The sequence below is a fragment of the Anabrus simplex genome, chromosome 4 (genome assembly GCF_040414725.1).
Source record: "Anabrus simplex isolate iqAnaSimp1 chromosome 4, ASM4041472v1, whole genome shotgun sequence".
Classification (NCBI taxonomy): Eukaryota; Metazoa; Arthropoda; class Insecta; order Orthoptera; family Tettigoniidae; genus Anabrus; species Anabrus simplex.
In genome coordinates this window covers 313,840,214-313,853,807 of record NC_090268.1, presented here as the reverse complement: position 1 = coordinate 313,853,807, position 13,594 = coordinate 313,840,214, and positions in this window count along the sequence as shown.

Sequence of the window (13,594 nt, the reverse complement as noted above, 5' to 3'; positions counted from 1 at the left end):
TGAACCCCACTGTCGGCAGCCCTGAAGATGGTTTTCCGTGGTTTCCTATTTTCCCACCAGGCAAATGCTGGGGCTGTACCTTAATTAAGGCCAAGACCGCTTTCTTCCTGTTCCTAGGCCTTTCCTGTCCCATCGTCGCCATATGACCTATGTGTGTCGGTGCGACGTAAAACAAATAGCAAAAAAAAAAAAATTAAAAAATGTTCAAAATGTTTTTACATGGGTAATACCTTGATTTGATGAACCACGTAATTTTCATTTGGATATCTCCTGTTGGTAAATGGGATTATATGCATGGTTATGGAGGTTTTGCAAATGTTGCGAAGTCACCTGCAAATATATTTAATGTTATAGAATGCGGGGAGTAGAAAATGGCCTTGCAGTAATGAACCGTTAAGGTATTTCTCTTTCTACGCCATGAAATAATGAAGATGACAATATCAAGTCCCAGGTGTCGAGATAAGCACTAGAAATATGTGGAGCTCATTTGTAAAACTATGAGCGAGTGTGCAGAATTGGCAAATGGGTTGCTGTCAACCTGTTTATAAAATATTTCAAGCACGTCATATTCTACTATTTACTGCTTAGTTGCGAAGAGAATGGCGATGAATAGCTAGGAAGTAGCGTACAAGTAAAGGTATTTGGTCATCCATGCATCTGGAGAAAGAGAAACAAATTTCTCCCGGGTTCCGTTAGCTGTCTAGAAAAAAGAACTCGGCTGGAGGCTTAGAGTGGCCTAGTGTCAAATTGCATTAAATCAACCACAGCTCATCATCATTCTCTGCAATAGAATTATTGAAACCTAGACAGATCTAAGTGCAGTCTATTAGAATAACCATCGAGCAGTTGACTACGCGGTACGCCTGGAGTAGCTGTAGGTTTGCATTCAGGAGATAGTGTGTTCAAACCTCATTATCAGCAGCCCTGAATATAGTTTTCCATGGTTTTCCATTTTCCCATTTCCTATCCTACCGTCACCATAAAACCTATCTGTGTCGGTGCGACGTAAAGCAAATTGATATCGTGGGACATCTACTCAGATTTTAACTTTGATAATTACACCGTTTTTTTTTTTGTTTTTTTTTTTTTGCTAGTTGCTTTACGTCGCACCGACACAGATAGGTCTTATGGCGACGATGGTACAAGGAAGGGCTAGGAATGGGAAGGAAGCGGCCGTGGCCTTAATTAAGGTACTGCCCCAGCATTTGCCTGGTGTGAAAATGGGAAACTACGGAAAACCATTTTCAGACACCTGTTTATTACGAGACAGGGGATGATGATCTACAAAGATCTAAGCACTTAAGATGAACTGTTAATATCGTTCCATTAACCGACTTCTGTTAATTGAGTTGTACTCTGTCTCTTCCACACCCATTTATCTCCGCTTTGTAATATTACTGCTGAGACGGCACAAAAAGTAACCCATCAACGAGGGCCATCACAGCTAGTTATCTCGATGAATTCTATTTCATTTTTGCTGGTAGTTTAACGTCGCATTAAGATATCGATGATTTTCGGCGACGCAACGATGGGAAAGGGCTAAGGTAGCGGCCGTGGTCTTAATTAAGGTACAGGTGAAAATGGGAAACCGTGGAAAATCATCTTCAAGGCTGCCGACGGTGAAATTCGTAACCACCATCTCCCGAATGCAAACCTACAATTACGTGACCTTAACCACACGGCTAACTTTCTCTGTCTCGATGAATGGCAGTACGATATAAAACATGAGAAATAAAACAATCTACTCATGTCTCCACCATGGCACTACAGCCCTTGAAAGGCCTTGGCCAACCAAGCGACCGCTGCTCAGCCCGAAGGACTGCAGATTACGAGTCGTGTGATTAGCACGACGAATCCTCTCGGCCGTTATTCTTGGCTTTCTAGACCGGGGCCGCTATCTCTCCTTGAGATAACTCCTCAATTCTAATCACGTAGGTTGAGTGGACCTCGAACCAGCACTCAGGTCCATGTAACAATCCCTGACCTGGCCGGGAATCGATCCCGGGGCCTCCGGGTAAGAGGCAGCCACGCTAGCCCTACACCACGAGGCCGGCCTACTCATGTCCATAAAAGTAATTTCCGAGCTAAATGCACAACAATTACAATTACATGTAACAAGCTTTAACAGCTTCATTTTAGATAATCATCCCATCATATCATACAACAATGTTTTTAATGTGTCTTTACAATTTAATGTTATTTTGGTATTCTGATATATTATTGGTGTTTATTACAGCTGATGATGTGCCTTAGGGGACAAAACATGTACTAAATATAATAAATTGCATATGTATTGAATAGGCGGACCACTAAAATATAATATTTTAGTTAATCTTCAATATTCGCTATTTGATTCAACAATTTCAAATCAAGATTTTAAATCTCCCACTTTTGATGTGTATCAAATTTATCTGTACTGATAGGCAGGGTTCGGGGTCCTTAGGTTACGAACGAGCGAGCTTGCAGTGCGGTTAAGGTCGCGTAGCTGTGAGCTTGCATTAAGGAGACGGTGAGTTCGATTCCACTGCCGGCATACCTGAAGATGATTCTCCATGTTTTCCATAATTTCACGCCAAAAAATTCTGGGACAGTACCTTAATTGAGGCCACGGTTGCTACCCTTCCAAACCTACCCCTTTCGTACCGTTGTGTCGCTGAAAAACCTTCGATGTGTTAGTACGACGTTAAACCACTAGCTTAAGTTACGTCACTAGAGTACGAAGAGAAAGTTTTTAGTGTGACAAAATGAATAACTTTATTTACTTTTTTCCTTGACATTGAGCATTGTTACCAAATTAATTAATGTAGGTTTGTTAGAAAAATAATTAACGAAGTCACTATTAATTAAATTACTGTCACTCATTCACCCATCAGGAGCGGGTGATTTGAACGCTTAGTCTGAAATGTTTGTACCTCTAGCACAGAAACGATACGTTTCCGAGCAGAGGTTCTTATTGAAAGGTAGATCTACTTACTCCCCTCTACCAGGCATAAGGGTTTGTAATGGGAATATCCAAACACCGTGTATAAACAACATAAATACTTCCCTCGTACTTATTTGGCTCATTACCTAGTCATTTTCTGCTGGTATCTACTCCATTTATCAGCCCGATTCCTAACCATAAATCATCAGAGTTATTCCATGTACGTTAACAATTTGAACTTTCATACTACCGGTGGATAGTAAGCCAATTGATGGTAAATGAGTCTACCTTTTAATCAGTTAGTCTAGGTGAGATTTAATTCAAACCTTTCAGCATTACTAGAACAGGCATAGTTTCATGGGATTAAATGATATAAGTTCTTCCCAAACTTCGTATTTTACAACCGTTCGCAACGTTTCACAAGTCATTAACTCGAAAGGCTATCATGGCTTGTATCCAGAGCCAATATATATATATATATATATATATATATATATATATATATATATATATATATATAATTTATCTGTTTAAAAATGTAGCACATAGTATCACAAAGTCAACCTGATTAATGTTCTTTATCACTACAATCTGTAGTTTCTTATAAATATCACATTCAGACGAGCAATTTTGCTACGTGGTTCAGATTGTACAGTTGGAAGTTTGTCTTCAGTAGATGGTGGATTTCAACTCCGTGCCGGGAGTCATTGTTTCTCATTTTTGCTGGAAGCAAAGTAAGCAAGCTGGCTTATTTACGAGACTGTTGATCTGGTGATATTAGCTGCGGGACTGTCCACCTCCATAACAAGCCTAGGTTCGACTCCTGATACTGCCAGAAATGTAAGAATGGCAGGAGGGCTGGTGTGCCTGAAAAGATCTGCTCCACCTCGGGTTGAGGACACGAGTTTAGTTTACTTTAGCTGCGGAACCTCTAGTTTTGCGTGGAATGCAAATCACGTTCTTCATTTTATAAATTTCACGTGAAATGGCCGAGATTCGGCCCACTGGCGCCTTGGTGAGAAGCCAATGTTTATCCAGTCATATTCCCTATTCTATGACACTGTTTTCGTATCAGGCCAGTGACGGGTTATACAGCAATTAATGCCACGTCCACAGCCTTACCAGCCTTTTACTATCCAAACTACTTCTTTTAGCGTGAAGTCAAACAGCAGTCAGTCATGATGAGCCTAGTCTTTACACATGTTATGTTGAATACGTTCTTCAGGAACTTTTTCCCACTCTTTCTTTTGAAATGTTTGAACTCGCGTCTATACTTCAATTCTTTTGCATTTGGCCCTTCGTTCTGCTTTTTCCCTTTCACCATATTAGGTCTTCGTAGGATTTCTTTTCTCTTCAAATTCTGTTTTGTATCGACCTGAAGTTGAAAAGTATGGTACGTGAGACTATTTGCATGGTAATGGCTGCTGTGTTAGGGGCTTAAATAGTGAGATTTTCACCAACTTGCGAGTGAAACCTATAAAGGAATAAAGGAGAAAGAAAAGTTTCAACCACAAGACCAATGAGGGAACAGGACACAGAAAGAAATATCCTGTGATACGTGGATAAATGAAATATTCCTTTGGTCACTCAACATATTGTTGGAGTCAGTAAAGTATGATTCACAGAGGCCGAGCAAGGTGACAAGAGGAGTCTGCTTCAACTGTGGTACCGAGCTCGGCTCTCTCCCCATGACAGCATCATGCATCTATGAAGATATGAACTTCTGGCGGGTTAGGATAACATACGACCTATTTCTTGGCATTTATGTGCTGATCGCGACGTGACTCGAACTGAAACCTTTGATGTCTTATAATCTGTTTCGGAGGTAGGCTGCTGTAATAAGTATTATGATGACGCCAGTAATTATGTGGTTAGTCAAGGAGTGTAAGTCGTACTTCACCTTGGAAAATCGTGATGAGGTGTGGCAGTATTGAAGCAGGCACGCTTGAATGCATTGTTATCAGTGGCCACACATTCTGAACTTGTAGACATGATGTCATACTTCAGAGATATCAATACAAAATATTTTAATGTGTTACGGAAAATAGAATTAGATCAATATCTTTGTGTTACTGTATATTCCTGGGTCAGTCCTGTTTCGTTAATCACGTTTCATCGACTTACTATATTCAAATATAATCATCGTGTTATCCATCTTATCCATGAAGAACTGAAATTAAACTAAAGATTTTGCTTGTATCTGCTGACGTAATTAGAGGAAATTACGTCACTACTGAAATTAATATCATCCGGGTGTGTGCACTGATTCGAGAATTCAAAATTCCGACTCGTGCCACAATGAATACCCGAAAATGCGGTCAAGAAATAAGTATAAGTACTCTTTTACGAATAAATACGGTGTAAAATCCCTGCTATTCACAGTATACAGGAAACAATATTAGGAAATAAAGAACCGTATTGCATCGTCAATATAATCAGGGCTTCACAATAATTCAATACAAAGGATTATTGTGTTCAAACTATTCTATATTATATTTGCAGGTCCGAATATTCAAGGATATAAAATAAATCTTCCAATGGATTCTTGATACAAAAGAAACTCAAAGTATTAAATCTGCACAATTTGTATTTCTTCTACTTGAACATATAATGTTTTGAATATGATGACAATTTAATGAGTAAACGAAATTAACTATACTCCCATCATTTCTTTGCTGATCAAAGTTCACAACACACAAAAAGACAAAATTAGACTTACACTATACCTCAATTACGTCACTATAGCTGTACCAGACTCCTCTTGTCACCTTGCCCGGCCTGGCATCATGAGGAGAATTAATTCCATGAATGTATGTCCAACTCTTATCCCGTTTCTCTGCGTGTGTGGAATTAAGTGAGATGAACCTTCGTAGTGAGTTTTACGACCAGAAGCCCTTCCTGACGTCAACCTCATCAGAGGAGTTGAAGAGATGAAGTGAAGGGCGTGATGTATGGTAGTAAGAAGGGAGAGAGTGAGAATCGATGCCGGCACATAGCCTACTCCTGTCGAATAGCAGCTGAGTCCTTAACGTCCCCATCCGATGGACGAATCTTCATTAACACTGTTATATACCCTCATACAATAAGACCATTGCGAGGAGGTTTGGAAATGGATCCAGGATTTTGGCATGTAATGCCACCTCTCCTACCCATCATTTCAACACTCGGACGGTGAACGCGACTCGAACCAACTAACCACTGTGTCAGACCACATAAACCTGATGTGCAGAATATGGAAACGCAATCGGAGTCGACGATATGTAGTTCACGATTATGCCATGTAGCATAATAATGCATAACAATAAACGAGATGACACAGAAATGTATGACGTTACGCTGGATAGATTTGCTGGTTTTGAATTTTGATTTACATCGCACCGACACAGATAGGTCTTATAGCGACCGTAGGGCTAGGAGTGGGAAGGAAGCGGCCCCGGCCTTAATTAAGGTACAACCCCAGAATTTGCCTCGCGTGAAAATGGAAAAAAAAAACACAGAAAACCATCTTCAGTTCTGCTGAAAGTGGGGTTCGAACCCACTATCCCCCAAATGCAAGCTTACAGCTGTGCGACTCTAACCGCATGGCCAACTCGCTGGAAGGGTGGATGATCAAGCAGTACAAAACTTTCATCTCCACATCAACAGGAACTGTCAAGTCAGTGAGTACGAACTACCACCACTCTAAAAGTCGAAGCCCAGTGTATTAGAAGATATTGATGACAGCACAGTGGAGGACATTTATGAGGACTATTACAATCGTGGGTTCAGCTCCTGTAGCAAACTAATGAGGCGGTATAAGTGTATTAAAATGTATAAAATTGAGTTAATTTTAAATTATGTGACTAGCAAACAACAGAAGGAGCTCACTTGAAAGGAAAGAAACAAACCAAATGACAGTACAGCCCTGACGGGCTCTGGCCAACCATGCGACCGCTGTTCAGTCCGAAGGCCTGCAGAATGCGACGTGTCAAAGGGAAAAGGCTGCTACAGCATTACAAAGTTCAAAGAGCATGTAATTTCGTAATTTGATAGATCGTGGATCTACAGTTAACTCCTACCATCTGCAGATGTGGGCAATAGAAGCGCCTAGAATGATTGGACTGGACAATTTCAAAGCATCGGTTATTTTTATCGACATTCTTCCGAATATGGGAGTTCATACAAGTATATTGATACATTCGTCACATATAAAGGCATAGAAGAAGATAATAGTGCACGTCGGAAGGCACAAGAGTTTGTGGAGGAAAGGAACAGAAAAGAGTGTGAACAAGTTACATGTCTGGAACAGTGACCAAATTCAATTTCATTAAGAAATGTCCTCAATGTCACTACTATCTCGCAGAAGAGAGAACATTACAGAGCGTGCTTTGCAATCTGCTATATAGCTCTACACACCGCAATTCAATTGATGTAGCATTTCAATGAGAGACAGTTTAACTAACAAGCTCTGTATCTCTTTTCAAGGGACACAAGGCTCTTGGGCATAAATATTTCAAAGAAACTTGAAGGAATATCTCCGAGGGACATTCACGTGGAGACCAGAAAAACTGTAAAAAAAGTGACGAGAAAGCATATGAAACGCTTTATAACTTCAGTCTTTGGTGAAAATGTAAGTGGAAAGAACTAATTGATGTGTGATTACTGGTCAGCGCATACAGTACCCTCATACTGTAGATGAAAGTTTTCCACACAAAGTGTTATACTTAATATATTGCCACTGAAACCAACAAAATATTACGAACATTTGATATGTACTTGTTATGGTAATATTGGCTGCCTCTGTGGATCAGTGGTAGAGTGTCGGCCTACGGATCCCAAGATAGCGGGTTCAAAACCGGCAGAGGTAGTCGGATTTTTGGAGGGCGGAAGAAAGTCCATTCGACACTCCATGTCGTACGATGTCGGCATGTAAAAGATCTCTGGTGGCACATTTGGTGTTTACCCGACAAAATTCATTAAATCTCAGCCACAGTCGCCCAAGAGAGTTTCGGTTTACTCGGTCTGCCATCTAGTGGGGGCCTAGAGTAAAACGGAACGTCGAAATTGACGAGCAGACAGCCAGATGGCGTCAAATTAAAATGTCTGCACACGGTAGCTGAGAACATACGATTATTATTATTATTATTATTATTATTATTATTATTATTATTATTACGGCAATATTTATTTTTATTTCTTTGGCTTCTTTCAAGGGGCGAAGTTAGGTGGCATGGCCCCCTCTTAACCACATTTACATTAATTTTTTGCAGAATATATTACTTTATAATTTAGTAGAATTACATTAAGCTAACACACACTATCACTCTCATTGGCATTAATTTATAAGGGAACTATTGTACTGTGCGTTAACGGATATAAAATAATATTGCTAAAACACACACAAAATAAATGCACATATTACACGGCTATCAACTAGGTCTTTATACAGTGAAGAACTTTCCTAGCACAAAAATTTAAATTACAAATTGCGTGGTAGAATTAGGGTCTGAACCCTCACTGCTCTGAGAATTCAGTTAAATACAATGTATGATTACAAGGGCCGCCTCTGTGGTGTAGTGGTTAGCGTGAATAGCTGCCACCCCCGGAGGCCCGGGTTCGATTCCCGGCTCTGCCACGAAATTTGAAAAGTGGTACGAGGGCTGGAACGGGGTCCACTCAGCCTCGGGAGGTCAACTGAGTAGAGGTGGGTTCGATTCCCACCTCAGCCATCCTGGGAGTGGTTTTCCACTTCTCCTCCAGGCAAATGCCAGGATGGTACCTAACTAAAGGCCACGGCCGCTTCCTTCCCTCTTCCTTGCCTATCCCTTCCAATCTTCCCATCCCTCCACAAGGCCCCTGTTCAGCATAGCAGGTGCGGCCGCCTGGGCGAGGTACTGGTCATACTCCCCAGTTGTATCCCCCGACCAAGAGTCTGAAGCTCCAGGACACTGCCCTTGAGGCGGTAGAGGTGGGATCCCTCGCGAAGTCCGAGGGAAAAACCGAACCTGGAGGGTAAACAGATGATGATGATGATGATGATGATTACAAGGGGCTACTTTTAGTGTGACGATTTTGGAACTATAACTCTGTATTCAATACGAGTTCTCACTTCGAAAATGTCCGGCTCCATGGCTAAATGGTTAACGTGCTGACGTCTGTTCCAGAGCGTCCCGTGTTCGATTCCTGGCCGGCGGGGGATTTTTTTTGCTATTTGCTTTACGTCGCACCGACACAGATGGGTCTTATGGCGACTATGGGACACGGAAGGGCTAGGAGTGGGAAGGAAGTGGCCGTGGCCTCAATTAAGGTACAGCCCCAGCATTTGCCGGGTGTGAAAATTGGAAACCACGGAAAACCATTTTCAGGGCTGCCGACAGTGGGGTTCGAACCTACTATCTCCCGAATACTGGATACTGGCTGCACTTCAGCGACTGCAGCTATCGAGCTCGGTGCGGGGGATTTTAACCTCAATTGGTCAATGTAAAGAACTGTTTGTGTTCACATTTGTATTTTTATGAAATCCTAAGTTTAATTATTTTGTAGTTTTCTACTTATATTGTTATGTTAACTGATACATTACAAAATACAGTAAAATGGCGAATACTGCATGAACATAAATTTCACCCATGCCATCTTGAGCTACACCAAGAGCTCCATGGGCGGAATTTCGGAGCTGGAATGGAGTTCTGTCGGTGGCTATTGGCAGCCCCTTCCTATATCGTTTGATGCAGCCCAACTAACATGCATACCATTATAGGGGTGCTGTTCCCCTGCAGGCCTATGGTACCGTATTAGTGTTTAGTGAGCACATTTTGCACACGATTCTGAACCCTAGTGGAATGTTATATCATCCGTTCGCAAAACATGACGTCTTGAAATCATACAGCAACGTCATTTTATATTGTAACTGTTAATGTGTCGTGCCTCGTGGCCGGGTGTAAACGAAGAGGGGAATCAATGCATAAAACTAAGTAACTGTGCAGTAATTAATGTCTTAAAGACCTAACCGGATGGCGTATGTACTCTGCTCTCATCGTACTACTAGCATGTTTCCAGCAGTGTAGCGCAGCGGATGTGGTTAGGTGTTCGCCTAGCAATGGACGGTATGTGCCAGCGGCGGTTCTAATCCTGCATCGTTCAATTATACACTGACTGACAGAGCAAATGCAACACCCAGAAGGAGTGGTCAGAACGTTATGCCAATTGCAGGGTAGACTGACGTCACTGAGGTATGCTCATGATGTGAAATGCGCCGCTGTGCTGCGCACGTAGCGAACGATAAATGGAACAGGGCGTTGGCGAATGGCCCACTTCGTACCGTGATTTCTCAGCCGACAGTCATTGTAGAACGTGTTGTCGTGTGCCACAGGACACGTGTATAGCTAAGAATGCCAGGCCGCCGTCAACGGAGGCATTTCCAGCAGACAGACGACTTTACGATGGGTATGGTGATCGGGCTGAGAAGGGCAGGTTGGTCGCTTCGTCAAATCGCAGCCGATACCCATAGGGATGTGTCCACGGTGCAGCGCCTGTGGCGAAGATGGTTGGCGCAGGGACATGTGGCACGTGCGAGGGGTCCAGGCGCAGCCCGAGTGACGTCAGCACGCGAGGATCGGCGCATCCGCCGCCAAGCGGTGGCAGCCCCGTACGCCACGTCAACCGACATTCTTCAGCATGTGCAAGACACCCTGGCTGTTCCAATATCGACCAGAACAATTTCCCGTCGATTGGTTGCAGGAGGCCTACACTCCCGGCGTGCGCTCAGAAGACTACCATTGACTCCACAGCATAGACGTGCACGCCTGGCATGGTGCCGGGCTAGAGCGACTTGGATGAGGGAATGGCGGAACGTCGTGTTCTCCGATGAGTCACGCTTCTGTTCTGTCAGTGATAGTCACCGCAGACGAGTGTGGCGTCGGCGTGGAGAAAGGTCAAATCCGGCAGTAACTGGAGCGCCCTACCGCTAGACAACGCGGCATCATGGTTTGGGGCGCTATTGCGTATGATTCCACGTCACCTCTAGTGCGTATTCAAGGCACGTTAAATGCCCACCGCTACGTGCAGCATGTGCTGCGGCCGGTGGCACTCCCGTACCTTCAGGGGCTGCCCAATGCTCTGTTTCAGCAGGATAATGCCCGCCCACACACTGCACGCATCTCCCAACAGGCTCTACGAGGTGTACAGATGCTTCCGTGGCCAGCGTACGCTCCGGATCTCTCACCAATCGAACACGTGTGGGATCTCATTGGACGCCGTTTGCAAACTCTGCCCCAGCCTCTTACGGACGACCAACTGTGGCAAATGGTTGACAGAGAATGGGGAACCATCCCTCAGGACACCATCCGCACTCTTATTGACTCTGTACCTCGACGTTTTTCTGCGTGCATCGCCGCTCGCGGTGGTCCTACATCCTACTGAGTCGATGCCGTGCGCATTGTGTAACCTGCATATCGGTTTGAAATAAACATCAATTATTCGTCCCTGCCGTCTCTGTTTTTTCCCCAACTTTCATCCCTTTCGAACCACTCCTTCTTGGTGTTGCATTTGCTCTGTCAGTCAGTGTATTTGCATCGGTATGATGTTTGAATACGTACACACAGGCCCACGTTTGCCACATTCAAACAGTAGAATGGCGCTGTTATTCATATTGTACCCTGCGCATACTCCGCTGGTTAGGACCTGAATGTACTGTAATCTCTGCTGTCATTCGGCATGTTTTCCACAAATGAATACGTTGACATGCTCCTCATTTATGGGAAAGCAAGACAAAACGCGTGCGAGACATTAGGTCTGTACCAGGAACGGTATCCCGACAGGCGACACCCGGCTGCTACGACATTCCGCCGTGTTCATAGACGCCTAAGGACAACATGCGTAATTTTCAACCAACCACCAGTCCGCGATGGGCCCCTTACATAGGGTGAAATAGAAGAGACCGTTCTGGAGGCAGCTCGTAATAATCCAAGGGCGATTGCACAACAGGGACATGGAACACCAGCTAGCCATCCGTCTGGCGAATACTGCATGAACATAAATTTCACCCATGCCATCTTGAGCTACACCAAGAGCTCCATGGGCGGAATTTCGGAGCTGGAATGGAGTTCTGTCGGTGGCTATTGGGCAGGCTGGACAATGATGCAGCATTCGTACCGCATATCTTGTTCTCTCACGAATAGCGCTTCCACAATAATGGGAACGTCAATTGCCACAACATGCACTATTGGAGTCCGGACAATCCTCACTGGGTGCGACAGACGGCCTGTCAAGTACAACGGGGATTGAATGTTTGGTGTGGAATCTTGGGGGATCGCATGATTGGGCCTTTTTTCTTTGAGGTCCATTGGACGGACCCACGCTACCTGCATTGTTTGCGTCAGGAACTCCCACTGCTGCTGGAGGATGTGCCCTTGCACGATCGTTTGATGACGTGGTTGCAACAGGATGGGGATCCACCACATTCGACTTGCCCGCTCTTAACCATCTGAACGAGGAACTGCCAGGGAAATGGGAAGGACGAGGAAGCCCTGTTTCTTGGCCCACCCGATCACCGGATTTAACGCCGTTAGACTTCTTCTTGTGGGGACATTTGAAGCACGTCGTTTAAACTCAAGCTCCAGAAAACTCCGACCAGCTCCAGCAACTCATCACGGACGCTTGCCGAGCAATTATACCTGGAATGCTTCAGCGCGCAAGACGAGCTATTGGACACCGTGCCCAAATGTGCATAAACCAAAACGGCCATCACATCGAGAATTTGCTGCGATAAAACATTGTCAGGGCTGTTGTGTTCCTATTATTTCCGGTCTGTATGTGTCCGGCCTGCTAACTAATAGGCCCTTCTTAGGGCCACAAACAAATTCATTCACACATAATTTGCATGAAAGTGGGTGTTGAACGTATATTGCATTCGGTACGTATTAAACAAATATTTCAAATTTTGTACGCTTCGCTGTGGACTCGAACCTCCCAACTGACATGCAAGCCCGCTCCGCTACGCCTTTACCAACAAGGTTACGGTTCCGTACAGCACACTGGGAAGCATATAACAAGTATTAGGTTTACTGCGGTCACAATATCAATTTAGTGTTTCGCCGGCGTGTCAGGTTCATATGATCTAGAAGGAACACGCATGTCTTCCAGTGTTTAATACGAGTATAACATTACGTCGTCCTATCATGGTGAGGCGGTAAATACCAAGATATCCGGTAGTGTTGTCTGAGCATACCGATAGGGCAGATGTTTTCAGGACGGAATGAATATTGTGGGTTGCTTAAAACTACGTTGGAAGGGGCGGCTGAATCACGCTGTATATCATAGCCAAATATTGTACCTTGGCTGATTGGCTCAGAAGGTTGAGGCGCTGGCCTTCTGAACCCAACTTGGCAGGTTCGATCCTGGCTAAGTCTGGTGGTATTTGAAGCTGCTCAAATATGTCAGCCTTGTGTCGGTAGATTTACTGGCACATAAAAGAACTCCTGTGGGACTAAATTCCGTGTCTCCGAAAACGTAAAAGTAGTTAGTGGGACGTAAAGCAATAACATTATTATTATCAACTATAGTAAGAATTTGCTGGATATTTATCAGCCCCCTCCCCGGTAGTATTCCATGCAACAAAAAATCTTTAGTACTTGTAGAGTATATATAATTTCGTGTGGCTATTTCTAGCCGAGTGCAGCCCTTGTAAGGCAGACC